This window comes from Triticum aestivum, chromosome 6A (assembly GCF_018294505.1).
Source record: "Triticum aestivum cultivar Chinese Spring chromosome 6A, IWGSC CS RefSeq v2.1, whole genome shotgun sequence".
In the NCBI taxonomy this organism is placed as follows: Eukaryota; Viridiplantae; Streptophyta; class Magnoliopsida; order Poales; family Poaceae; genus Triticum; species Triticum aestivum.
Window position 1 is genome coordinate 601,288,997 of NC_057809.1, and position 27,008 is coordinate 601,316,004.

Below are 27,008 nucleotides of genomic sequence, written 5' to 3' on the forward strand. Positions count from 1 at the left end.
TACTATGAGAAGTTTGATACTTGATAAATCTTTTGAGATATAAAGATGGTGATATTATAGTTGTGCTAGTTGAGTAGTTGTGAATTTGAGAAATACTTGTGTTGAATATTGCAAGTCCCGTAGCATGCACGTATGGTAACCATTGTGTAACAAATTTGAAACATGAGTTGTTCTTTGATTGTCTTCCTTATGAGTGGTGGTCGGGGACGAGCGATGGTCTTTTCCTACCAATCTATCCCCCTAGGAGCATGCGCGTAATGCTTGGTTTTTGATGACTTGTAGATTTTTGCAATAAGTATGTGAGTTCTTTATGACTAATGTTGAGTCCATGGATTATACGCACTCTCACCTTTCCATCATTGCTAGCCTCTTCGGTATCGTGCATTGCCCTTTCTCACCTTGAGAGTTGGTGAAAACTTCGCCGGTGTATCCAAACCCCGTGATATGATACGCTCTATCACACATAAACCTCATTATATCTTCCTCAAAATAGCCACCATACCTACCTATTATGGCATTTCCATAGCCATTCCGAGATATATTGCCATGCAACTTTCCACTGTATCATTTATGACACGCTTCATCATTGTCATATTGCCTTGCATAATCATGTAGTTGACGTCATATTTGTGGCAAAGCCACTAGGCACAATTTATCATATATGTCACTCTTGATTCATTGCCCTTCCCGGTACACCGCCGGAGGCATTCATATAGTCATACTTTGTTCTAGTATCGAGTTGTAATCATTGAGTTGTAAATAAATAGAAGTGTGATGATCATCATTAATAGAGCATCGTCCCAAATAAAAAAGGGGGAAGGCCAAATAAAAGAAGGCCCCAAAAAATAAAAAATAGAAGAAAAAAAGAAATAAAAGGGACAATGCTACTATCCTTTTTTCCACACTTGTGCTTCAAAGTAGCACCATGATATTTATGATAGAGAGTCTAATTTTTTGTCACCTTCATATACTAGTGGGAATTTTTCATTATAGAACTTGGCTTGTATATTCCAACAATGGGCTGATGTCTACTACACAACCTTCTTGTAGACGTTGTTGGGCCTCCAAGTGCAGAGGTTTGTAGGACAGTAGCAAATTTCCCTCAAGTGGATGACCAAAGGTTTATCAATCCGTAGGAGGCGTAGGATGAAGATGGTCTCTCTCAAGCAACCCTGCAACCAAATAACAAAGAGTCTCTTGTGTCCCCAACACACCCAATACAATGGTAAATTGTATAGGTGCACTAGTTCGGCGAAGAGATGGTGATACAAGTGGTATGTGGATGGTAGATAAAGGTTTTTGTGATCTGAAAATATAAAAACAGCAAGGTAACTAATGATAAAAGTGAGCACAAACGGTATAGCAATGCGTTGAACAAGGCCTAGGGTCCATACTTTCACTAGTGCAAGTTCTCTCAACAATAATAACATAGTTGGATCATATAACCATCCCTTAACATGCAACAAAGAGTCACTCAAAAGTCACTAATAGCGGAGAACAAACGAAGAGATTATGGTAGGGTACTGAACCACCTCAAAGTTATCATTTCTGATCGATCTATTCAAGAGTCCGTAGTGAAATAACACGAAGCTATTCTTTCCATCCAATCTATCATAGAGTTTGTACTAGAATAACACCTTAAGACACAAATCAACCAAAACCCTAATGTCACCTAGATACTCCAATGTCATCTCAAGTATCCGTGGGTATGATTATACGATATGCATCACACAATCTCAGATTCATCTATTCAAACCAACACAAAGTACTTCAAAGAGTGCCCCAAAGATTCTACCTGAGACTCAAGACGAAAATGTGTGCCAACCCCTATGCATAGGTTCATGGGCGGAACCTACAAGTTGATCACCAAAACATACATCAAGTGGATCAATAGAATACCCCATTGTCACCACGGGTATCCCACGCAAGACATACATCAAGTGTTCTCAAATCCATAAAGACTCAATCCGATAAGATAACTTCAAAGGGAAAACTCAATCCATTACAAGAGAGTAGAGGGGGAGAAACATCATAAGATCCAACTATAATAGCAAAGCTCGCGATACATCAAGATCGTACCACCTCAAGAACACGAGAGAGAGAGAGAGAGATCAAACACATAGCTACTGGTACATACCCTCAACCCCGAGGATGAACTACTCCCTCCTCGTCATGGAGAGCGCAGGGATGATGAAGATGGCCACCAGTGAGGGGTTCCCCCTCCGGCAGGGTGCCGGAACGGGTCTAGATTGGTTTTCGGTGGCTACGGGGGCTTCTAGAGGCGGAACTCCCTATCTATTCTGCTCCCTAAAGTTTTTAGGGTATATGGATATATATAGGAGGAAGAAGTACGTCAGGGGAGCCACGAGGGGCCCACGAGGATGGAGGGCGCGCCTAGGGGGAGTGGGTGCGCCCCCTGCCTCGTGCCTTCCTTGTTGCTTCCCTTACGTACACCCCAAGTCTTCTGGATTGCGTTCGTTCCAAAAATCATGCTCCCGAAGGTTTCATTCCGTTTGGACTCCGTTTGATATTCCTTTTCTGCGAAACACTGAAACAAGGGGAAAAACAGGGACTCGCACTGTGCTCTGGGTTAATAGGTTAGTCCCAAAAATAATATAAAAGTGTTTAATAAAGCCCATAAACATCCAAAACAGATAATATAATTGCATGAATGCTTCATAAATTATAGATACATTGGAGACGTATCAGCACCCCCAAGCTTAATTCCTGCTCGTCCTCGAGTAGGTAAATGATAAAAGAAATAATTTATGAAGTGTGAATGCTAGCAGGTGCACAAGTTTGATCAATGATAATTTCAATCACCTTTCCTAGCATCATTATATATCATAACAGTAGCTCATCTCATAAAGCTTCTCATGATCAAGTAACAAGCTATTCACATGTTAAAATATAGATCATAAATTTTCTTGAAAACTAAGAAACCATGTTATTAGTCATCAAACAATTACAATTCATCTTATTTTCAGGAAAGTCTATGTCAGAGCTTTGATTTATCAAACTCCACATACTCAAGTATCATTTAGTCTTTCACAATTGCTAACACTCACGCGATATTTATGGGTTCAAAGTTTTAATCAGACACAGAGAAAGATAGGGGCTTATAGATTCGCCTCCCAACCTTTTACCTCAAGGGTAATGTCAACAATAATATCTCATGATGCCTTACATCCAATTGGATATATATATATATATATATATATATATATATATATCAGAATCTTTCCAACACCATGTACTTGCCAAAGGATAAAATGTAAAAAGGAAAGGTGAAGATCACCATGACTCTTGCATAAGGTAAAAGAAAAGATAGGCCCTTCGCAGAGGGAAGCAGAGGTTGCCATGCTCTTTTATAGTTGGATGCACAAAATCTTAATGCGAGGGAACGTCACTTTATATTGCCACTTGTGATAGGGACCTTTATTATGCAGTCTGTAGCTTTTATTGCTTCCATATCACAAGATCGTATAAAGCTTATTTTCTCCACACTAAAAGATCATACATATTTAGAGAGCAATTTTTATTGCATGCACCGATGACAACTTACTTGAAGGATCTTACTCAATCCATAGGTAGGTATGGTGGACTCTCATGGCAATATTGGTTTAAGGGATGTTTGGAAGCACAAGTAGTATTTCTACTTGGTGCAAAGAATTTGGCTAGCATGAGGGGGAAAGGCAAGCTCAACGTGTTGGGCGATCCATGACAATATACTTTATTTCGAATATAAGAAAACATAACCCATTACGTTGTCTTCCTTGTCCAACATCAACCTTTTAGCATGTCATATTTTAATGAGTGCTCACAATTACAAAAGATGTCCAAGATAGTATATTTATATGTGAAATCTCTCTTCCTTCAATATTCTTTCATGAATTGTTCAAGTGACCAATACATTGTTTGCTAACCTTCAATAAGTTTACCACCTCTACTTCTTATATGTAAAGTCATTACTCCCCATGGGATAAGCATATGAAACATATATAATTTCAGATTTATGACATTCAAATCATTCAACCATTTACTCATAGGATATAAGTGAGGCACACGAGTAAATGACAAACTACTCCAAAAAGATATAAGTGAAGATTAATGAGTAGTTAATTAATTATGTAGCTATGTGAAGACTCTCTCTCATTTAAGAATTTCAGATCTTGATATTTTTATTCAAACAGCAATCAAAACAAAGTAAAATGATATTCTAAGAATGGCAAACATCATGTGAAGAAGCAAAAACTTAGGATCAACCGAAACTAACCGATAGTTGTTGAAGAAGAAAGGTGGGATGCCAACCGGGGCACCCCCAAGCTTAGACGCTTGAGACTTCTTGAAATATTATCTTGGGATGCCTTGGGCATCCCCAAGCTTGAGCTTTTGTGCCTCCTTAATTCCTCTCATATCACGGTCTCCCTAAACCTCAAAGGCTTCATCCACACAAAACTCAACAAGGACTCGTGAGATAAGTTACTATAAACCAATGCAAAAAACGTATCATACTCTACTGTAGCAAATCACTAAAATTATTATTCAACATTGCATACTAAATGCCTCTACATATTTAATAGTCCTATCCTCAAATATAACCATTAAAGAAGCAAACATATGCAAACAAGGCAAACGTAACATCAATCTGCCTAAACAGGACAGTCTGTAAAGAGTGCAGCAATATCCATACTTCCCTACCTCCAAAAATTATGAAAGAAAATTACCACTGTATTAAATTTATCAGAGATTATTATGCAAAAGGTTTCAACATTTTATCACATTCTGAATTTTTCTAGGGAATTTTTGCAACAGCGGTAATTTTCTGTTTTCAAACAGCAACATGTGGACTAGTAAAATAGGCATAGTAAAGGCTATCAATGCCACTTTTATTGAAGTAAAAGACGCAGAACATTGTTATAAATAACAGAAAGCAAATCCTAACAAAATAAATTGACGCTCCAAGAAAAACACATATCATGTGGTGAATAAAAATATAGCTCCAAGTAAAGTTACCGATGAACGAAGACGAAAGAGGGGATGCCTTCCGGGGCATCCCCAAGCTTAGGCTCTTGGCTATCCTTGAATATTACCTTGGGATGCCTCGGGCATCCCCAAGCTTAGGATCTTGCCACTCCTTATTCCATAGTCCATCGAATCCTTACCCAAGCTTAGGCTCTTGCCACTCCTTATTCCATAGTCCATCGAATCCATAGTCTACTACACAACCTTCTTGTTGTAGACGTTGTTGGGCCTCCAAGTGCAGAGGTTTGTAGGACAGTAGCAAATTTCCCTCAAGTGGATGACCAAAGGTTTATCAATCCATAGGAGGCGTAGGATGAAGATGGTCTCTATCAAGCAACCCTGCAACGAAAAAACAAAGAGTCTCTTGTGTCCCCAACACACCCAATACAATGGTAAATTGTATAGGTGCACTAGTTCGGCGAAGAGATGGTGATACAAGTGGTATGTGGATGGTAGATAAAGGTTTTTGTAATCTGAAAATATAAAAACAGCAAGGTAACTAATGACAAAAGTGAGCACAAACGGTATTGCAATGCATTGAAACAAGGCCCAGGGTTCATAATTTCACTAGTGCAAGTTCTCTCAATAATAATAACATAGTTGGATCATATAACTATCCCTCAACATGCAACAAAGAGTCACTCCAAAGTCACTAATAGCGGAGAACAAACGAAGAGATTATGGGAGGGTACGGAACCACCTCAAAGTTATCCTTTCTGATCGATCTATTCAAGAGTCCGTAGTGAAATAACACGAAGCTATTCTTTCCGTTCAATCTATCATAGAGTTCGTACTAGAATAACACCTTAAGACACAAATCAACCAAAACCCTAATGTCACCTAGATACTCCAATGTCACCTCAAGTATCTGTGGGTATGATTATCCGATATGCATCACACAATCTCAGATTCATCTATTCAAACCAAGACAAAGTACTTCGAAGAGTGCCCCAAAGATTCTACTAGAGAGTCAAGATGAAAACGTGTGCCAACCCCTATGCATAGGTTCATGGGCGGAACCCGCAAGTTGATCACCAAAACATATATCAAGTGGATCAATAGAATACCCCATTGTCACCACGGGTATCCCACGCAAGACATACATCAAGTGTTCTCAAATCCTTAAAGACTCAATATGATAAGATAACTTCAAAGGGAAAACTCAATCCATTACAAGAGAGTAGAGGGGGAGAAACATCATAAGATCCAACTATAATAGCAAAGCTCGCGATACATCAAGATCGTACCACCTCAAGAACACGAGAGAGAGAGATATATCAAACACATAGCTACTGGTACATACCCTCAGCCCCGAGGGTGAACTACTCCCTCCTTGTCATGGAGAGCCCCGGGATGATAAAAATGGCCACCGGTGAGGGGTTCCCCCTCCGGCAGGGTGCCGGAACGGGTCTAGATTGGTTTTCGGTGGCTACAGAGGCTTCTGGTGGTGGAACTCCCTATCTATTCTGCTCCCCAAAGTTTTTAGGGTATGTGGATATATATATATATATATATATATATATATATATATATAGGAGGAAGAAGTACGTCAGGGGATCCATGAGAGGCCCACGAGGGTGGAGGGCGCATCCAGGGGGTGGGCGCGCCCCCTGCCTCGTGCCTTCCTTGTTGCTTCCCTTACATACACCCCAAGTCTTCTGGATTGCGTTCATTCCAAAAATCACGCCCCCGAAGGTTTCACTCCGTTTGGACTCCGTTTGATATTCCTTTTCTGCGAAACACTGAAACAAGGGAAAAACAGGGACTGGCACTGGGCTCTGGGTTAATAGGTTAGTCCCAAAAATAATATAAAAGTGTTTAATAAAGCCCATAAACATCCAAAACAGATAATATAATTGCATGAATGCTTCATAAATTATAGATACGTTGGAGACATATCATGGGCTTCCTCAAATGCCCTAGGTCTTCGTGAGCAAGCAAGTTGGATGCACACCCACTTAGTTTCTTTTGTTGAGCTTTCATACATTTATAGCTCTAGTGCATCCGATGCATGGCAATCCCTACTCCTTGCATTGACATCAATTGATGGGCATCTCCCTAGCCCGTTGATTAGCCGCGTCGATGTGAGAATTTCTCCTTTTTGTCTTCTCCACATAACCCCCAACATTATATTCTAATCCACCCATAGTGCTATATCCATGGCTCATGCTCATGTATTGCGTGAAAGTTGAAAAAAGTTTGAGATTACTAAAGTATGAAACAATTGCTTGGCTTGTCATCGGGGTTGTGCATGATGAGAGCATTCTTGTGTGACGAAAATGGAGCATGACCAAACTATATGATTTTGTAGGGATGAACTTTCTTTGGCCATGTTATTTTGAGAAGACATGATTGCTTAGTTAGTATGCTTGAAGTATTATTATTTTTATGTCAATATTAAAATTTTGTCTTGAATCTTTCGGATCTGAATATTCATGCCACAATAAAGAAAATTACATTGAGAATTATGCTAGGTAGCATTCAACATCAAAAATTCTGTTTTTATCATTTACCTACTCGAGGAGGAGCAGGAATTAAGCTTGGGGATGCTTGATACGTCTCCAACGTATCTATAATTTTTGATTGTTCCATGCTATTATATTATCTGTTTTGGATGTTTAATGGGCTTTATTATACACTTTTATATTATTTTTGGGACTAACCTACTAACCCAAGGCCCAATGAAAATTGCTGTTTTTTTGCCTATTTCAATGTTTCGCAGAAAAGGAATATCAAACAGAATGAAACCTTCGGGAGAGTTATTTTTGGAACAAACGTGATCCAAGGGACTTGGAGTAGACGTCAAGAAAGGAGCGAGGAGGCCACAAGGCAGGGAGGCACGCCCCCACCCTCATGGGCTCCTCGCAGCTCCACCGACCTACGTGTTCCTCCTATATATATCCATATACCCCAAAAACATCTAGGAGCACCACGAAACCCTATTTCCACCGCCGCAACCTTCTGTACCCAAGATATCCCATCTTGGGGCCTTTTCCGGAGCTCCGTCGAAGGGGGAATCGATCACGGAGGGCTTCTACATCAACAACATAGCCTCTCCGATGATGTGTGAGTAGTTTACGACAGCCCTTCGGGTCCATAGTTATTAGCTAGATGGCTTCTTCTCTCTCTTTGGATCTCAATACAAAGTTCTCCTCGATCTTCTTGGAGATCTATTCGATGTAATTCTTTTTGCGGTGTGTTTGTCGAGATCCGGTGAATTGTGGGTTTATAATCTAGTTTATCTATGAACAATATTTGATTCTTCTCTGAAATCTTTTATGTATGATTTGTTATCTTTGCAAGTCTCTTTGAATTATCAGTTTGGTTTGGCCTACTAGATTGATCTTTCTTGCAATGGGAGAAGTGCTTAGCTTTGGGTTCAATCTTGCGGTGTCCTTTCCTAGTGACAGCAAGGCATGTATTGTATTGTTGCCATCGAGGATAAAAAGATGGGGTTTATATCATATTGCTTGAGTTTATCCCTCTACATCATGTCATCTTGCCTAATGCGTTACTCTGTTCTTATGAACTTAATACTCTAGATGCATGCTGGATAGCGGTCGATGTGTGGAGTAATAGTAGTAGATGCAGAATCATTTTGGTCTACTTGTCACGGACGTTATGCCTATATACATGATCATGCCTAGATATTCTCATAATTATGCACTTTTCTATCAATTGCTCGACAATAATTTGTTTACCCACCGTAATACTTATGCTATCTTGAGAGAAGCCACTAGTGAAACCTATGGCCCCCGGGTCTATCTTTTATCATATAAGTTTCCAATCTATTTTATTTTGCAATCTTTATTTTCCAATCTATATCATAAAAATACCAAAAATATTTATCTTATTATCTCTATCAGATCTCACTCTCGTAAGTGACCGTGAAGGGATTGACAACCCATTTATCGCGTTGGTTGCGAGGTTCTTATTTGTTTGTGTAGGTGGGAGGTGACTTGCGTGTAGTCTCCTACTGGATTGATACCTTGGTTCTCAAAAACTGAGGGAAATACTTACGCTACTTTGGTGCTTCACCCTTTCCTCTTCAAGGGAAAACCAACACAGTGCTCAGGAGGTAGCAAACTCCTGCCTGCATCTACTACTATTACTTCACACATCAACCGCTATCCAGCATGCATCTAGTGTATTAAGTTCATGGGGAAACAGAGTAATGCAATAAGAACGATGACATGATGTAGAAAAGTTCCATCTATGTAGAGATAGACCCCATCGTTTTATCCTTAGTAGCAACGATACATATGTGTCGGTTCCCCTTCTGTCACTGGGATCAAGCACAGTAAGATCAAACCCACTACAAAGCACCTTTTCTCATTGCAAGATAAATAGATCAAGTTGGCCAAACAAAAACCAAATATCGGAGAAGAAATACATGGCTATAAGCAATCATGCATATAAGAGATCAAAGAAACTCAAATAACTTTCATGGATATAAAAAGCTAGATCTGATCATAAACTCGAAGTTCATCCGATCCCAACAAACACACTACAAAAAGAGTTACATAATATGGATCTCTAAGAGACCATTGTATGGAGAATCAAACGAGAGAGAGGAAGCCATCTAGCTACTAACTACGGACCCGAAGGTCTACAAACAACTACTCACGCATCATCGGAGAGGCACCAATGGAAGTGGTGAACCCCTCCGTGATGGTGTCTAGATTGGATCTGGTGGTTCTTGTCGGCGTTCTGGGAACGGGGGTCCCCAGACCTGCCTGCCTGCAACCCACGGCGTGTGCTACCTCTTGAGCTTGCGTTGGATTTCCCCGAAGAGGAAGGGATGATGCAGCAGAGTAGCGTAAGTATTTCCCTCAGTTTTTTAGAACCAAGGTATCAATCCAGTAGGAGGCCACGCTCAAGTCCCTCGTACCTGCACAAAACGATAGCTACTCGCAACCAACGCGATTAGGGGTTGTCAATCCCTTCACGGTCACTTACGAAAGTGAGATCTGATAGATATAATATTTTTTGTATTTTTGGTATAGAGATGCAAAGTGAAAAGTAAAAGGCAAAGTAAAAAAGCAAAGCAAGATTAAAGTGATGGAGATTAATATGATGAAAATAGACCCGGGGGCCATAGGTTTCACTAGTGGCTTCTCTCAAGAGCATAAGTCTTCTACGGTGGGTGAACAAATTACTGTTGAGCAATTGACAGAATTGAGCATAGTTATGAGAATATCTAGGCATGATCATGTATATAGGCATCACGTCCGTGACAAGTAGACCGAAACGATTCTGCATCTACTACTATTACTCCACTCATCGACCGCTATCCAGCATGCATCTAGAGTATTAAGTTAAAAACAGAGTAACGCCTTAAGCAAGATGACATGATGTAGAGAGATAAATTCATGCAATATGAAATAAATCCCATCTTGTTATCCTTGATGGCAACGATGCAATACGTGCCTTGCTGCCCCTTCTGTCACTGGGAAAGGACACCGCAAGATCGAACCCAAAGCTAAGCACTTCTCCCATGGCAAGAACTACCAATCTAGTTGGCCAAACCAAACGGATAATTCGAAGAGACTTGCAAAGATAACCAATCATACATAAAAGAATTCAGAGAAGATTCAAATATTATTCATAGATAGACTTGATCATAAACCCACAATTCATCGGTCTCAACAACCACATCGCAAAAAGAAGATTACATCAAATAGATCTCCACAAGAGAGGGGGGGAACTTTGTATTGAGATCCAAAAAGAGAGAAGAAGCCATCTAGCTACTAACTATGGACCCGAAGGTCTGAGGTAAACTACTCACACTTCATCGGAGAGGCTATGATGATGTAGAAGCCCTCCGTGATGACGGCCCTCTTCGGCGGATCTCTGGAACGGGCCCCAAGATGGGATCTCGTGGATACAGAAAGTTGCGGCGGTGGAATTAAGTTTTTGGCTCCTGTTCTGATCGTTTGGGGGTACGTAGGTATATATAGGAGTAAGAAGTACGCCGGTGGAGCTCCGAGGGCCCACGAGGCAGGGGCACGCCCTAGGGGGGTGGCGCCCCCCACCCTCATGACCACCTCTCTGATGCCTTGGCGTAGGGTCCAAGTCTCCTGGATCACGTTCGGTGAGAAAATCACGTTCTCGAAGGTTTCATTCCGCTTGGACTCCGTTTGATATTCCGTTTCTTCGAAACACTGAAATAGGAAAAAACAACAATTCTGGGCTGGGCCTCCGGTTAATAGGTTAGTCCCAAAAATAATATAAAAGTGGAAAATAAAGCCCAATATAGTACAAAACAGTAGATAATATAGCATGGAGCAATCAAAAATTATAGATACGTTGAAGACGTATCAGCGTGGCTGAGCAGCAGGCCGTACGGCCCATCTTCGTCAACAAGGCACCCAAGACCCTCGCGAGGCGGACGACGTAAGACCTCCTCTGGAGTGGCCTGGTCAGGCAGGCTCACGTGGAGCGGAGATATCAAGGCGGGGCGAACCTCACAAGACTCTCGTGACGTGAGCCATGACGCACAATACCAGGCGGGCGCCAGCGCGCGCAGCGTTCTCATTTCCTCTTTGGTGCTAAGGAGGCAAGCGCAGGCGAAGAGTACCAAGGCCCCAGGCAAAGGTTGCCATTTCGGTGCAACGAGACCAAGACCAGAAGGACGGCAAGACGGAGGTCATTGTGGAGCCCAAGACGGCGTCACCACCAAAGCCTTTCACAGGCAAAGACCGCTTTTGTCAGGATAGCTTGTACTAGTTGTCCCCCTTCAAATTAGCCCGCCATTGTTGGCTCTCCCTTCCCGCTCAATATTTGGGAAGAGGACCAGGGCCTCTATAAATAGGACTAGCTACCACCATAGTACGGGCATATGATTTTAGCTTGAGGGCATCTCATCTTAGCTTGAGGGAATCTACACACCACAAGTTCATACGCATAAGAACACCTCAACCTCAGGAGGTTGTTCTTCCCCTTGTATTGTTCATCATCAGCCCAAGAGGCAATCCACCACCACCACACTGGAGTAGGGTATTACACCACAACGGTGGCCCAAACCAGTATAAACCCGGTGTCTTTCTGTGTTGTGAGTTTGTCGAGTTCGCCGCAAGACCTTAGCGAGCTAGAGCATAGATCGGTAGGAGGGAAAGACTTCGCGCGCACCCTAGTGTTTGAACCTTAAGGGTTTGCCGGAACCCCACATCCGACATTTAGCGCGCCAGGTAGGGGTGCGCCGGAGCTTCTTCTCCGCCAATCAGCTCTCTGACGTTCACCGGCTATGATGTCTGGCGACCCAAGGGCCGGCTCCGACCGCTGGGCAGCCTGGCCGGCCCGAACAGCGCCACCTACCCATGAGGATCTCGACCCTGCACCCCAAGCGGCACGGGCGCCACCAAGCCCCGCCAGGCATGGACAACACGGCCAGGTGTCATCCACCCTCACCCCGCGGCAGGTACGAGCCGCGGCGAGAGCAGCGAGTCACGCCGCAGCAACAGCGCCGCACTCACGGCGGGAGCAAGCGAACATGCGGGCGGCACTCACAGTGGCAAGGGAGCTGCTGCGATGCAGGCTGATGGAGAGCGGCCGGGACACACTGCTTGAGCGTGTTGCTGAGCTGCTGGACGCAGCGGCGTCGGGAGCGCCACCCTTCTGCTATCGACTCCCCTCAGGCCACTTCAAGGTCGCGCGGCGAGCCTCACCACATCTGCGCGCCATCGACTACGCCCGTGGGCTCCATCAACATCAGCACGGCCGGCGGCATAGGGGGCTCTGACCCCCCCATGCCGCCCTCGATAGGCACGAGCGCAAGCGTCACCCCCCATGGTCCCGGCCGGATGCCATATTATCATCCCCAGGACGCCATCACGGGCGGAGCAACATGGAGCGTGGGGCACCACGGCGAGGTGTTCGTGGTGACGACCCCGGAAGCCTACGTGCCCCGCATGATGGACCAAGGGTACGCACCAGAGGACGACGTTGGCTCATTTGTTGGAGAAGATTGGGGAGAAGGGGCGCTGGGAGCTGAAGCCTTCCAAGAGCCAACGGAGAACCACAACGATCGCGCCAGCAGGGGCAACTACAGGGTACCGCTAACCTCTCAAGAACAGGTTTATGCTAACCATGGGCTGCAGATGAATTAGGTTGCAGCATCGATCGACGACCCTGGCACGGCGGCACCCGTTTCAACAAGGGAGACATGCTGGGGGCCGCCGGGAGGGAGCCAAGAGCAAGGCCCCTCCCCAAGGCACGTGAAACTAGGGGACACTCGGAGGTAGGCCCTCTGCCGGGGTGGCTTCAACAACCCTTCCCCCGCCAGAGGACCCGTGGTCGCCGAGGGAACCGCTGGCGTCCTCTTTCCCTCCTTTGTGTCGTCCTGGTCTCCGGTCGGCTCAAAGGAGGTCAAGGGTGGCGCAAGGCGGGGCCCTCGTCTGGTGATATGAAGCAAAGCCGGTACCTATGAAGAAGGCCAATGCCTGTGAAGCTCGCCGCCCATGACACTCTCACGTAATAATGATTTGGGGCTGTACACACCCCGGAGTCTCAGGGGTGCCGGCCTCAGGCCCTGGGGCTCCCTCCCACGCCTACTGGCAGCACTTAGCTCCGCGATGGTGAGAAGACTTGAAGACCAGAAGACTAGACAGGTGCCAGATGCGGCCTTTTGCTTTGGATCTCTCTTTCTGTGGCTTTGCTTTCTGGATCTCGATTTAAGTTGAAGCTGAATTTTTATCACGCGCGCGGGGGTGCCTTTTCTTGTTCGAGCCGTTTCTTGCCTTCTGGATCTCATTTGGTTTGGGACTCGCGTCCATCGCCTTTCCCTCGCAAGCTCCTCGCAAGCCGGATCGCGTAGAGCGCAGGCTCGTCAAGCACGCGCTAACACTGCGCCTGGCGCTCACCTCTTATGGGGCCCCCTCGAACGGGGCAACAAGCTCTGCGGGATCCTCAGGAACCCGTCGCCTCACGACCCTGCCCTAGGAGCACACCCCCGGCTTCATGAGTTCACGAGGACACATACCCATGCCACGTAAGAAAGTAAAAACTACGATTTGCTTACACGAGGGGATCCCCCTCTCAAAATGCTCTTACAAGTTTTCCAAGGGCCACGTCCGAGTTTTGCGTGCAGAATAAAACAACAGGAGAATATGGGATCAGCCAGAGATATCGCTCGCTGCATCGTCCATGGACGCATCACTCGCTCGCATTGTCATCATCTTCGTCGGAATCATCGCCGCCGTCGGTGACGCCCCCATCGCCATCGTTGACCACGTCACCTTCGTCTGCGAGGACCACCACCAGGACAAGGGGGCTGGGGGCTTCCAGGAGCCGCGTACGATTGCTTGCATCTTGGGCAGTGCTCAGGCCCCAGCCTCTCAGCGCATCTTCAAACACTTCGCTCGCGAGGTGAACGAGGTGCTCCCCAAGCTCGAGGCCACGCGCCCGCTCAGGTGGTCCCAATGTGCCATCACCTTCGACTCGGCAGACCAGCTCAAGTGCGCAGCCACCTCTGGCGCACTCCCTATGTTGTGCTCCCCAGTCATCAGCAATGTGCAAGTCACCAAGACTCTCATCGACGGTGGCGCAGGGCTCAACGTCCTATCCGTCGACACGTTCGACAACCTCCAAGTGCCCTATGAGCAGCTCTAGCCAACCAAACCTTTCTCAGGAGTGACTGACGGTTCCACCACACTGATAGGGCAAGTCCGCCTGCCTGTCACCTTCGGGGAGCGCAAGAACTACCACACCAAGCTCATCGACTTCGACGTCGCGCACATCCGCCTGCCGTACAATGCCATCCTCGGGTATCCAGCCCTGGCCAAGTTCATGGCAGTCACTCACCACGGCTACAACGTTCTCAAGATGCCAGGAAGCGGGGGAATCATCACGGTCCCATGTGAAGAAAGGGATGCGGTGTGCTCCCTTGAGCGCGCCTTCCAAGCCGCAGCAATCGACAACCCTGACAACAGAAGTGAAGGCCCTCCGGAGACCATCCCCAAGAAGAAGCTGCCATGCCGCGCAGGACCCCAAGAAGATGGCGTCACGACAGGAGCCTCGTCAGGATCAGCGCCCACTCCAGGGGCGCCTCCCTCCACCGCATAGGAAAGCGTACCCGGCGCCCTCCTCAGGCAGGACTCGGGGGCTCTCTTCTGGAGGGCCTCGGACCTTGTCAACCTCACGAGGGAGGCGCTTGGGCACCACTTGAAGGCGTGCTTCGCGGCACGCGACCCTCAGGAGAGCACAGGGCAAGGAGTGCCCACCGCTCAGGAGTTCATCACCGAGACCATCCAAGAGCTACAAGACGCAAGAGCCATGCACGGCGACAGCCGCTCACGGAGTGCGGCTCACCATCCAGGTGAGGGTGCTGAGCTACGCGTCTGCGTCGATGCTACCTCTTGAGCACTGCGTTGGATTTCCCCGAAGAGGAGAGGATGATGCAGCAAAGTAGCGTAAGTATTTCCCTCAGTTTTTGAGAACCAAGGTATCAATCCAGTAGGAGGCTACACGCGAGTCCCTCGTACCTACACAAAAACAATAGCTCAACACAACCAACGCACTTAGGGGTTGTCAATCCCTTCACGGTCACTTACGAAAGTGAGATCTGATAGAGATGATAAATAATATTTTTGGTATTTTTGGTATAAAGATGCAAAGTAAAAAGTAAAAGCAAAGTAAAAGCAAAGCAATAATAAAGTGATGGAGATTAATATGATGAGAAAGAGACCCGGGGGCCATAGGTTTCAATAGTGGCTTCTCTCAAGAGCATAAGTATTCTACGGGGGGTGAACAAATTACTGTTGAGCAATTGACATAATTGAGCATAGTTATGAGAATATCTAGGTATGATCATGTATATAGGCATCACGTCCGAGACAAGTAGACCGACTCCTGCCTGCATCTACTACTATTACTCCACTCATCGACCGCTATCCAGCATGCATCTAGAGTATTAAGTTAAAAACAGAGTAACGCCTTAAGCAAGATGACATGATGTAGAGGGATAGTTTCATGCAATATGATAAAAAACCCCATCTTGTTATCCTCGATGGCAACGATACAATACGTGCCTTGCTGCCCCTTCTGTCACTGGGAAAGGACACCGCAAGATCGAACCCAAAGCTAAGCACTTCTCCCATGGCAAGAACAACCAATCTAGTAGGCCAAACCAAACTGATAATTTGAAGAGACTTGCAAAGATAACCAATCATACATAAAAGAATTGAGAGAAGATTCAAATATTATTCATAGATAGACTTGATCATAAACCCACAATTCATCGGTCTCAACAAACACACCGCAAAAAGAAGATTACATCGAATAGATCTCCATGAGAGAGGGGGAGAACATTGTATTGAGATCCAAAAAGAGAGAAGAAGCCATCTAGCTACTAACTATGGACCCGTAGGTCTGAAGTAAACTACTCACACTTCATCAGAGGGGCTTGGATGATGATGTAGAAGCCCTCCATGATCGATGCCCGCTCCGGCGGAGCTCTGGAACAGGCCCCAAGATGGGATCTTGTGGATACAGAAAGTTGCGGCGGTGGAATTAGGTTTTTGGCTCCGTCCCCGATCGTTTGGGGGTACGTAGGTATATATAGGAGGAAGAAGTACGTCGGTGGAGCTTCAAGGGGCCCACGAGGCAGGGGGCGCGCCCTAGGGGGCGCGCCCTCCACCCTCGTGGCTGCCTCGTAGCTTTCTTGACGGAGGGTCCAAGTCTCCTGGATCTTATCTGATGAGAAAATCACGTTTCTGAAGGTTTCATTCCGTTTGATATTTTGTTTCTCCGAAACACTGAAATAGGCAAAAAAACAGCAATTCTGGGCTGGGCCTCCAGTTAATAGGTTAGTCCCAGAAATAATATAAAAGTGAAATAAAGCCCAATATAGTCCAAAACAGTAGATAATATAGCATGGAGCAATCAAAAATTATAGATACATTGGAGACGTATCAAGCATCCCCAAGCTTAATTCCTGCTCATCCTCGAGTAGGTAAATGATAAAAACAAAATTTTTGATGTGGAGTGCTACTTGGCATAATTTTAATGTAATTCTTCTTAATTGTGGTATGAATATTCAGATCCGAAAGATTCATGACAAAAGTTCATATTGACATAAAAATGATAATACTTCAAGCATACTAACTAAGCAATTATGTCTTCTCAAAATAACATGGCCAAAGAAAGTTCATCCCTACAAAATCATATAGTTTAGTCATGTTTCATTTTCGTCACACAAGAATGCTCTCATCATGCACAACCCCGATGACAAGCCAAGCAATTGTTTCATACTTTAGTAATCTCAAACCTATAAACTTTCATGCAATATATGAGCGCGAGCCATGGACATAGCACTATAGGTGGAATAGAATATAATTAGGGGGGTTATGTGGAGAAGACAAAAAAGGAGAAAGTCTCACATCAATGAGGCTAATCAATGGGATATGGAGATGCCCACCGATTGATGTTAATGCAAGGAGCAGGGATTGCCATGCAACGGATGCACTAGAGCTATAAATGTATGAAAGCCCAACAAAAGAAACTAGTGGGTGTGCATCCAACTTGCTTGCTCATGAAGACCTAGGGCACTTGAGGAGGCCCATTGTTGGAATATACAAGCCAAGTTCTATAATGAAAAATTCCCACTAGTATATGAAAGTGATAACATGAGAGACTCTCTACTATGAAGATCATGGTGCTACTTTGAAGCACAAGTGTGGTAAAAGGATAGTAACATTGTCCCTTCTCTCTTTTTCTCTCATTTTTTGGGCCTTTTCTTTTTTTATGGCCTTTCTCTTTTTTGGGCCTTCTCTTTTTTTGGCCTTTTTTATTCCTCACTTGGGACAATGCTCTAATAATGATGATCATCACACTTCTATTTATTTACAACTCAATGATTACAACTCGATACTAGAACAAAGATGACTCTATATGAATGCCTCCGGCGGTGTACCGGGATATGCAATGAACCAAGAGTGACATGTATGAAAGAATTATGAACGGTGGCTTTGCCACAAATACTATGTCAACTACATGATCATGCTAAGCAATATGACAATGATGAATGTGTCATGATGAACGGAATGATGGAAAGTTGCATGGCAATATATCTCGGAATGGCTATGGAAATGCCATAATAGGTAGGTATGGTGGCTGTTTTGAGGAAGATATAAGGAGGTTTATGTGTGAAAGAGCGTATCATATCACGGGGTTTGGATGCACCGGCGAAGTTTGCGCCAACTCTCAATGTGAGAAAGGGCAATGCACGGTACCGAAGAGGCTAGCAAGGATGGAAGGGTGAGAGTGCGTATAATCCATGGACTCAACATTAGTCATAAAGAACTCACATACTTATTGCAAAAATCTACAAGTCATAAAAAACCTTGGCACTACGCGCATGCTCCTAGGGGGATAGATTGGTAGGAAAAGACCATCGCTCGTCCCCGACCGCCACTCATAAGGAAGACAATCAAATAACACCTCATGTTTCAAATTTGTTGCATAACGTTTACCATATGTGCATGCTACGGGACTTGCAAACCTCAACACAAGTATTTCTCAATTTCACAACTACTCAACTAGCATGACTTTGATATTATTACCTCCATATCTCAAAACAATCATCAAGCATCAAACTTTTCTTAGTATTCAACACACTCATAAGAAAGTTTTATTATTAATCTTGCATACCAAGCATATTAGGATTTTAAGCAAATTACCATGCTATTAAGACTCTCAAAATAATCTAAGTGAAGCATGAGAGATCAATAGTTTCTATAAAACAAATCCACCACCGTGCTCTAAAAGATATAAGTGAAGCACTAGAGCAAAATTATAAAGCTCAAAAGATATAAGTGAAGCACATAGAGTATTCTATCAAATTACAAATCATGTATGGCTCTCTCAAAAGCTGTGTACAGCAAGGATGATTATGGTAAACTAACAAGCAAAGACTCAAATCATAAAAGATGCTCCAAGCAAAACACATATCATGTGGTGAACAAAAATATAGCTCCAAGTAAAGTTACCGGTAGAAGTAGACGAAAGAGGGGATGCCTTCCGGGGCATCCCCAAGCTTTGGATTTTAGGTGTCCTTAGATTATATTGGGGGTGCCATGGGCATCTCCAAGCTTAGGCTCTTGCCACTACTTGTTCCATAATCCATCAAATCTTTACCCAAAACTTGTAAACTTCACAACACAAAACTTAAAGTAGAAAACTTGTGAGCTCCGTTAGCGAAAGAAAACAAAAGACCACATCAAGGTACTGTAATGAACTCATTATTTATTTATATTGGTGTTAAACCTACTGTATTCCAACTTATCTATGGATTATAAACTATTTTACTAGCCATAGATTCATCAAAATAAGCAAACAACACACGAAAAACAGAATCTGTCAAAAACAGAACAGTCTGAAGTAATCTGTAGCTAGCGCAAGATCTGAAACCCCAAAAATTATAAAATAAATTTCTGGACGTGAGGATTTTATCTATTAATCATCTTAAAAAATAATTAACTAAATAACGCTTTCCAAATAAAAATGACAGCAGTTCTCGTGAGCGCTAAAGTTTCTGTTTTTTACAGCAAGTTCAACAAGACTTTCCCCAAGTCTTCCCAACGGTCCTACTTGGCACAAACACTAATTAAACACAAAAAACACAACCAAAACAGAGGCTAATAAAATTATTTATTACTAAACAGGAGAAAAAAATCAAGGAATAAAAATAAAATTGGGTTACCTCCCAACAAGCGCTATCGTTTAACGCCCCTAGCTAGGCATAACAAGCAAGAATAGATCTAGGTATTGCCATCTTTGGTAGGCAATCCATAAGTGGCTCTCATGATAGATTCATATGGTAATTTTATTTTATTTCTAGGGAAGTGTTCCATGTCCTTTTTTAATGTAAATTGAAATCTAATATTCCCTTCCTTCATATCAATAATTGCACCAACCGTTCTAAGGAAAGGTCTACCGAGAATAATAGGGCAAGAAGGATTGCAATCTATATCAAGAACGATAAAATCTACGGGCACATAATTCCTATTTTCAACAATAAGAACATCATTAATTCTTCCCATAGGTTTCTTAATAGTGGAATCCGCAAGATGCAAGTTTAGAGAGCAATCATCAAAATCACGGAAATCTAGCAAATCACACAAAGTTTTGGGAATAGTAGAGACACTAGCACCCAAATCACACAAAGCATAAAACTCATAATCTTTAATTTTAATTTTAATAGTAGGTTCCCACTCATCATAAAGTTTTCTAGGGATAGAAACTTTCAACTCAAGTTTTTCTTCATAAGATTGCATCAAGGCATCAACGATATGTTCGGTAAAGGCTTTATTTTGACTATAAGCATGAGGAGATTTTAGCAAGGATTGCAACAAGGAAATACAATCAGTTAAAGAGAAATTTTCATAATTAAATTCCTTGAGATCCAATATAGTGGGTTTAGCATCATCTAGGGTTTTATTTCTTTTATTCCCACTTTTATCAATTTCACCATCAAGATCTAAACACTCTGAATTTTTAGAACGCCTTCTAGGTAAAGGTGGATCATATTCAGTCCCATAATTATCAAGATTAATATTGCAAAACAAAGGTTTAATAGGGGACACATCAATAACTTTTAGATCTTCATCATTATTTTCATAGGAACTAGAAGAACACGCTTTAATAAAGGCATCTTTCATAGCACGCGTCCTAGCGGTTCTTTCCTTGCACTCATCAATGGAAATTCTCATGACTTTGAGAGACTCATTGATATCATGCTTAGGTGGAATAGATCTAAGTTTCAAAGAATCAACATCAAGAGCGATTCTATCAACGTTCCTAGCCAAATCATCAATCTTAAGCAATTTTTCTTCAATGATAGCATTAAAATTCTTTTGCGAAGTAATAAATTATTTAATATTAGATTCAAAATCAGAGGGAATCTTATTATAATTTACATAAGAATTGTTGTAGGAATTACCATAATTATTAGAGGGATTACTAGGATAAGGCCTAGGATTGAAATTTCCTCTATACGCGTTGTTACCAAAATTGTTCCTACCAACAAAATTCACATCCATAGATTCATTGTTATTCTCAATCAAAGTAGACAAGGGCATATCATTAGGATCAGAAGAAACACTCTTATTAGCAAATAATTTCATAAGTTCATCCATCTTTCCACTCAAAACATTAATTTCTTCTATCGCATGCACCTTTTTATTAGTAGATCTTTCAATATGCCATTGAGAATAATTAACCATAATATTATCTAGGAGTTTAGTAGCATCTCCTAAAGTGATTTCCATAAAAGTGCCTCCCGCGGCCGAATCTAAAAGATTTCTAGAAGCAAAATTCAATCCGGCATAAAATTTTTGTATAATCATCCACAAATTCAAACCATGAGTAGGGCAATTATGTATCATTAATTTCATTCTCTCCCAAGCTTGTGCAACATGTTCATGATCAAGTTGCTTAAAATTCATAATATCGTTTCTAAGAGAGATGATCTTAGCGGGAGGAAAATACTTAGAGATAAAAGCATCTTTGCACTTGTTCCATGAATCAATACTATTTTTAGGCAAAGATGAAAACCAAGCTTTAGCACGATCTCTAAGCGAAAAAGGAAATAGCTTCAATTTAGCAATATCATTATCGACATCTTTCTTCTTTTGCATGTCACACAAATCAATGAAGCTATTAAGATGGGTAGCGGCATCTTCACTAGGAAGGCCGGAAAACGGATCTTCCATGACAAGATTCAGCAAAGCAGCATTAATTTCACAAGATTCAGCATCAGTAAGAGGAGCAATCGGAGTGCTAAGGAAATCTTTATTGTTGGTATTGGTGAAGTCACACAATTTAGTATTATCTTGAGCCATCACGACAAACAAGCAATCCAACACACGAGCAATCAAAAAGCAAACGGGCAAAAGAGTCAAATAGAGAGGGAGGATAGAGAGAGAGGGCGAATAAAATGGCAAGGGTGAAGTGGGGGAGAGGAAAACGAGAGGCAAATGGCAAATAATGTAATGCGGGGAATAGGGATTGTGATGGGTACTTGGTATGTTGACTTTTGCGCAGACTCCCCGGCAACGGCGCCAGAAATTCTTCTTGCTACCTCTTGAGCACTGCGTTGGATTTCCCCGAAGAGGAGAGGATGATGCAGCAAAGTAGCGTAAGTATTTCCCTCAGTTTTTTAGAACCAAGGTATCAATCTAGTAGGAGGCTACGCGCGAGTCCCTCGTACCTACACAAAAACAATAGCTCAACGCAACCAACGCGCTTAGGGGTTGTCAATCCCTTCACGGTCACTTACGAAAGTGAGATCTGATAGAGATGATAAATAATATTTTTGGTATTTTTGGTATAAAGATGCAAATTAAAAAGTAAAAGCAAAGTAAAAGCAAAGCAATAATAAAGTGATGGAGATTAATATGATGAGAAAGAGACCCGGGGGCCATAGGTTTCACTAGTGGCTTCTCTCAAGAGCATAAGTATTCTACGGGGGGTGAACAAATTACTGTTGAGCAATTGACAAAATTGAGCATAGTTATGAGAATATCTAGGTATGATCATGTATATAGGCATCACGTCCGAGACAAGTAGACCGACTCCTGCCTGCATCTACTACTATTACTCCACTCATCGACCGCTATCCAGCATGCATCTAGAGTATTAAGTTAAAAACAGAGTAACGCCTTAAGCAAGATGACATGATGTAGAGGGATAGTTTCATGCAATATGATAAAAACCCCATCTTGTTATCCTCGATGGCAACGATACAATACGTGCCTTGCTGCCCCTTCTGTCACTGGGAAAGGACACCGCAAGATCGAACCCAAAGCTAAGCACTTCTCCCATGGCAAGAACAACCAATCTAGTAGGCCAAACCAAACTGATAATTCGAAGAGACTTGCAAAGATAACCAATCATACATAAAAGAATTCAGAGAAGATTCAAATATTATTCATAGATAGACTTGATCATAAACCCACAATTCATCGGTCTCAACAAACACACCGCAAAAAGAAGATTACATCGAATAGATCTCCACGAGAGAGGGGGAGAACATTGTATTGAGATCCAAAAAGAGAGAAGAAGCCATCTAGCTACTAACTATGGACCCGTAGGTCTGAAGTAAACTACTCACACTTCATCGGAGGGGCTTGGATGATGATGTAGAAGCCCTCCGTGATCGATGCCCGCTCCGGCGGAGCTCCGGAACAGGCCCCAAGATGGGATCTCGTGGATACAGAAAGTTGCGGCGGTGGAATTAGGTTTTTGGCTCCGTCCCCGATTGTTTGGGGGTACGTAGGTATATATAGGAGGAAGAAGTACGTCGGTGGAGCTTCGAGGGGCCCACGAGGCAGGGGGCGCACCCTAGGGGGGCGCCCTCCACCCTTGTGGCCGCCTCGTGGCCTACTTGACGGAGGGTCCAAGTCTCCTCCTGGATCTTATCTGATGAGAAAATCACATTTCCAAAGGTTTCATTCCGTTTGGACTCCGTTTGATATTATGTTTCTTCGAAACACTGAAATAGGGAAAAAAACAGCAATTCTGGGCTGGGCCTCCGGTTAATAGGTTAGTCCGAAAATAATATAAAAGTGGAAAATAAAGCCCAATATAGTCCAAAACAGTAGATAATATAGCATGGAGCAATCAAAAATTATAGATATGTTGGAGACGTATCAGTCGACGTCCCAGGGCTCAACAGGGCCACATCGCAGGACCGCGTCTGGCCATCACGTGCATGCCGCTGTGAGGGTCCACCACACAGCTATGTTCGCATGCCCTTCGGCTTGCCGAGCGTGGCATCGGCCTATCAGTGCAACGTGCGGCAAGCCCTGGCGGCTCAGGAGGCCAGGTTCCACGCTGTTCTGGAGGAGATGGGGATGGTCTTCAGGGAACCTCCTGAGCCCCCAGAGCCTCCCGAGGCTCAGGGTCCCGGTGGCTCATGAGGAGCCATTCCTTCAACGCGTGGCTTTAGCTACACCAACTCTACTTCGTCTACAGAACCAGGTGACATCTACCAAGTTCATTTAAGGTGGGAGCGCCCCTCAGGCTGCATTATTCCCAGGCTACACGGGTCCGTCCCTGTGGCATGTATCCATTTTGCTTAAGTCTATAGTTTACCTTGTTGGGGGCGCCCCTCGGGCTACATCATCCCCAAGCCGCTCGGGCCGGACCCGGTGGCATGTATCTTCCTCCATTTACCTAAGTTGATCTGCTCTCCCTGCTTAACCTGCCTATGGTTATCACCTGCTCAATCATCGCCTCCCACGGGGACTCCTCACAGGCACGGCATTGGTGCATGGGTCCGTCCCTGCCACGTTGACAAATCTGAGTGGTCGAGCTCTGGCTCGCGGCACGCCCCGCGCCCGTCACCTCACTAGGCCATCAGTGCCTTCACTTCCTCCGGCCAACCAGCGGCAGGCAGGTGGCAGTAACGGCAAACCATGTTTCTTCTTGTGCCTGTCCATAGGGACCCCGCGGGAAGGATAGCAGGCGGCACCGTGAGTCTCCTTTCCTCTCGTGCAAATCGCTTGCGCGTTAAAAGGGGGGTTCCTGAGCATCACGACTCAGGAGCTCTTACTGGCTCTCCAGCCCTCACCCCTGGCCTTGACCACGGCATCGTGACCTGGCATACCAGTGGCGGCTGAGCTCGCTCGAGGGCCGGGACCTGAGGACGTAGAGTACTAAGAAGAGCTCGGGGGAAGGAAAACTCGTACGGACCGGCCTAGCTATGTCGCATAAGTTGGCGCGCAGCCCTAGTGCAACATCAGGAATCACCGCGAAGTCAGCAAGATAAGTCTCGCCCTCGGATCGGCTAAATATTTGGGCCTAGTAGTCGCTCACACCATGCCGCAACCCCGTTGCGGCCAAGTCATCTTCCTTTCTTTCCTTACCATGGCCGCTTGGGCGCTAAGGGGGACCTCCTGAGCATCGCGCCTCAGGGGCTCTTACTGGACCTCGGGCCGCGCACCTCCTGGCCTTGACCATGGCATCGCGACCTGGCATACCAGCGACGGCTGTAGCCGCCTAGGGACCGGGACCCGTTAGCGTAGAGCAACAAGCTATCGCGAGGAAAGGAAGGGGAACCGAGCCTTAACGAGACACACCTTCATCAAATCTTCATAAAAAGGAAGATAAGTACAAAGGCATTGCAGATCCTTACATGCTCCCACGGGGTGATTCATGATTCTTCACAGGAAACAAAAGCTGATACTAAGGGGAATCCTATCTACACCCTCCCGTGGTGGACGCCATCATCAACAGTGGGCCATGGGAGGCTGGCGCCAACCCCATCCAGATCAGCGGCGGCCGGACGCCATAGCCCTGCTCCGAGCGCGGCGAGAGCTCGGGGGCATGTAGCTGTCGTCGCTCGTCTCCGGAGTCCCATAGAGCTCAGGAGAGCTGCTGGACTCCCAAGGGCTGCTGCTGCTGGAGTAGTCGCGAGCGGAGCGCGTACCAGTCTCGCGCTCCTCTCCGGAGCAGCACTCCAGGCGGCGGCCCGCGGCGTCGAAGACCTTGAAGGAGAGCGTGGACGGAACGCGTCGTCATGGCGCGGCGACCCCGGATGCGGGCTGCTCATCGGTCCTACCACCCGAGCCCCCTGCTCGGGCGTGCAAGGGTAGCGGGTACCCCAGTGGAGGCCGCTCGTACCAAGACCACGTCACCACTTGCATCGCCGCTTCGTCACGGTGATGGATCGACCTCTTCTTCGGCGGAAGTGGCCCCGGATCATCATGGGGAGCTTTCCCTTTCCCTTCGGCGGAAAACCTTCTAATGGGCGCCATTGTTGTCAGCGCTGCAAGCAATGGAGCAGAGACGCGGGCAAGCGAGGAAGAGATGGGCAACGGGGGCTCGGCCCCCCTCCCTCATTTGTAGCAAGAGAAGGCTGATACGTCTCCAACATATCTATAATTTTTAATTGCTCCATGCTATATTATCTACTGTTTTGGGAAATATTGGGCTTTATTATCCACTTTTATATTACTTTTGGGACTAACCTATTAACCGGAGGCCTAGCCCAGATTTGTTGTTTTATGCCTATTTTAGTGTTTCGAAGAAAAGGAATATCAGACGGAGTCGAAACGGAACGAAATCAACTGGAGAAGTTATTTTTGGAAGGAAACACACCTGATGGACTTGGACCCCACGTTAGGGGAGACACGAGGTGCTCACAAGGGTGGGGGGCGCTCCCCTAGGGCGCGCCCCCTGTCTCGTGGGACCCCCGCGGCTCCTCCGACATCCTCCCCGCACCCATATATACCCACGTGACCTAAAACTTCCAGAACGAACATTAGATCGGGAGTTCCGCCGCCAGAAGCCTCTGTAGCCACTGAAAACCAATCTAGACCCGTTCCGGCACCTTGCCGGAGGGGGCAATCCTTCTCCGATGGCCATCTTCATCATCCCGGTGCTCTCCATGACGAAGAGGGAGTAGTTCTCCCTCGGGGCTGAGGGTATGTACCAGTAGCTATGTGTTTGATCTCTCTCTCTCTCGTGTTCTTGAGATGATAAGATATTGATGTATCTCGAGCTTTGCTATTATATTTGGATCTTGTGATGTTTCTTCCCCCCTCTTCTCTCTTGTAATGAATCGAGTTTCCCCTTTGAAGTAATCTTATCAGATTGAGTCTTTAAAGATTTGAGAACACTTGATGTATGTCTTGCCATGGATATCTGTGGTGACAATGGGATACCGTGTGCCACTTGATGTATGTTAAGGTGACCAACTTGCGGGTCCATGAACCTATGCATAGGGGTTGGCACACGTTTTCGTCGTTATTCTCCGGTAGAAACTTTGCGGCACTCTTTGAGGTCCTTTGTGTTGGTTGAATAGATGAATCTGAGATTGTGTGATGCATATCATATAATCATACCCACGGATACTTGAGGTGACATTGGAGTATCTAGGTGACATTAGGGTTTTGGTTGATTTGTGTCTTAAGGTGTTATTCTAGTACGAACTCTAGGGATGTTTGTGACACTTATAGGAATAGCCCAACGGATTGATTGGA